Raw genomic sequence first — 3,437 nt, 5'->3', positions numbered from 1 at the left:
GGTATTTTATTTAAATCATCACGGCGAAATAATCTCAGACCTCCTACTTAGGTGTTTCCACTACTCGACGCACGGACGTTACCCTATAATTATTCACTCGAAATTTTAGATGGATTACAGTACGCATTAAACATTATTAAACAAGACATTTATTTATATTCAAAACTGTATCATGTACTATGTTAATGAAGCAGTTGTGGAATATAATTATGCATATTATAAATGATAATGTAGATTCTATTTAATTAGATATATTCAACTATATATTTGTGACCCCTCGCCTAAAAACGGTACTAAGTCGGGATGATTAAGATGCTGAAAATTGAATTTATTTCCAGAAATATCAGACTTGGGTTGTGTTTGCATGTTTTATTGAGGGGAATGAATATCATCTTCCAGGGTACCAGTACCAATACATCAAAATTTTGACCAGTTTAGCAGTAATTTTGGCTTTTGGGTATCTCCCGGCATAATACCGTTTTGAGACGATGGGTCGCATTTTATTTTAATTCCAAGCTCGAAGTGAAAATCATAATATAGATGGAACGAAACTGACGTGACACTAGCGCTTTGTTATTGTTTTTAGACAGCCATTTTTGATTAGTAGATCTCACTAAATTATATCAATCAGCCTATAAATAAACGTTTAAGGTTACACATTAGTTTGTGTCTTGCGATACGTTATATAAATCAAAACTTTCAATCCATCTAGTGGACTCTTTAGAATCTTCAGGGTAGATAACCCTCAGGATATTCTTCTATGAGGCAAACGGGACATGTATTATCCTCGTTAAGTTTTTTTTTTTTAAGTACTCAACTAAGCGCTGTTCAAAGCCGGACTCGAACCTGGAACCTTCTGGTCGGAAGGAGAGTGTCATTCACCACTTCACCACATAATCGCACAAGTGAATTTAACCCAAAAAATACAGTTTTCTCTGAATGATGTGACTTAACCCTCTCCTTACCAGCCATTTTCTGAATTTTCCCCAAACTTCACACCCACCCGACACAAAAACAGACATTTCTTACTCAAACAGAAAAGCAACTAGCACATTCTAGACATAATATTGTTCGACAATAATCTTATGAGCTCTGTTACAGAATGTCGTGTTTTTTTTTATAGCTATAGCAAAAAGAAATGAAATCTGGATGAGAAAAGTGACGGTTGCATCGTAACAAATGTGACGATTTTCCAACAGGTGGTTAGGAGAGGGTTTAACGAATTTTGAAGGCTATAATCTTATTTTGGAAGGAGAAATAATAATTTATTGTCTTTCAAAGAGGATAGATCCACATGACAATAACCATTTCAGCAATTTACGTTTTTTCTCATTCAGATTTATTTTGTACATCGCAAACGTTGAAGAATGGCCTTTGTATAATTACTAAGAACATAAAATTATTTTGTAGAGAGAGCTTGTTTGAGTTGGTTTTTTAAAAAAATCAATTTTGCTGCTTGGTAAGCCTGCCATTTTGGGAAAATACTGAAAAGGATCGGTAAGGAGAGTTAAATAAACGAATCACTGACCCATAGTGGGCCAATGTTCCCATCATAAGGAAAGTTCCACCCAAACGCACATGAATTTATTTATATAATTCTCACCTAGTTTAACCAGAGCTAGAGGTGCCTAAATGAGCCAGTAAAATGGAGAGAAACATAAAGTGAGTAGATGTGACTCATATATAAGGGAACAACACTTATATGTGACCCTTCGTCTCAAAACGGTATTATGTTGATATGGACCAGATGCTAAAAAGTCAAATTATAGTTAAACTGGTCAAAATATGAAACGTTGGTATTTAGCACAGTAACATATGATATTCCTTCTCCTCTATAAAGCATATAAACTCAAATTAAGTCTGATATTTCTGGCTACAAATTCCATTTTCAGCATCTTTATCATCCCGACTTAATACCGTTTTGAGACGAGGGGTCACATATCTGAGTCACATCTACTCACTTTATTTTTCTCACCTAGTATAGAGGAGTGTATGTCCCTGCCCCATCAAGGGATGGAATTCGTCCAAACCGACTTCCATCTCGTATAATATGCATCTCTGTTCGTAGTCAGGGAAGCGAGTCGGCGGATCACAGGTGGCAAAGCTATGTACTGATACAAGACCCATTGGCCCAAAGGCCTTTTGGAGAGAAATGCATGCGAAAGTGTGACTGACAATCTCTTCAACAGTCGTAACGTAACTTCCTTCCTAATGACGCATGGTAACTTAGTAACACTGGCTCTAAACTATCGGAACAATGGCGGACGCCCGTATGAATATTTCTCCGGGGAACATAAAGGGTATCCAGAGGGGAAAAACCATAAATTTGATCATGTTTTGACTTTTACACATTCTGATCACAAGACATATGAAAAGTTCTAGCCAGCATGAAAAATAAAAAGGAATGATTTTCTTTGTTTAGAACCAAGATGGCCGCCGTTGCCGGGAGGCGTGACATCAGACTATTGAATCGTATTACACCCCATAAACAGACTAAGGAAAATGACCCAGAAGCTGTGTGTGCTGGAAGGGAGCGGTTGTTCACCTATGTTCCAACAGTGACCAAGAGAATTAAGTTAGTATATAAATCACTTCTTGGAGAGAAATAAATAAATATAAGAATAACTGACCCAGAGGTGGTCAAAGCTTCTATGCCCAAAGAAGAATTCAACCATTGCATCAGAAAAGATTTATATAATTGGAAAAGCTAATCACATTTGGTAAGAAATGCGAGAAGCAAGGCTGTCTTGCTCCACCCCCCCCCCCTCCACCCTCCCCCCTCTCCCTCTCCCCCGCGCCCCAACTGAGGAAGATGGCCAGAGCTTGGTGCGCAGGAAGAAAACGATTGCAGCTCTATTTTTTTAATGGTTTTACGGCGCTTGCAACACATTTAGGTTATATCAGCGACAGTAAAAATGAAGAAAATGGGATAGTAAAAAGATCTAGAATTACAATTAAAGCATCAATAAAAGGTAAGACAAAGGGGAATTTGTTCAAATAGGAAACACATGTAGATTCCAAGAGCACACTATCAATGTACTTAGTTTGAGATCACCTAAAAGTCTCACCCAGACACAAGCACAAGATCCCACTAAGAGGAATACACTCACATGTTTACATCATACATTCAAAATAACAAATATAACAATTCATAACAGAGAGATGATTTACAAGGGAAAAAAATATCATCTCCCAAAACAAACTATACATTTGACTGTTTCCCTCCCAGCCATGTAATTTCATTCCAAGACAAAAACAGAAAGCAAGTTGGAAAACAGATATAGGGGGATGGAAGACACATTAGGTACCTCCCTGCCCACTATAGGAGGCCAGAAACCCCACCCAGGATTGCAGCTCAATTTCCCAACGGTGATCAATAAAATTAAGGAGTTAAAAAGTCTTTTTTGATAAATAATCAATTAAATCGGAAACCAAAG

Source organism: Berghia stephanieae, chromosome 10, assembly GCF_034508935.2.
Source record: "Berghia stephanieae isolate SIO BIC M18660-M18661 chromosome 10, UCSD_Bste_1.3, whole genome shotgun sequence".
Taxonomy (NCBI): Eukaryota; Metazoa; Mollusca; class Gastropoda; order Nudibranchia; family Aeolidiidae; genus Berghia; species Berghia stephanieae.
This window is presented reverse-complemented; position numbering follows the sequence as displayed.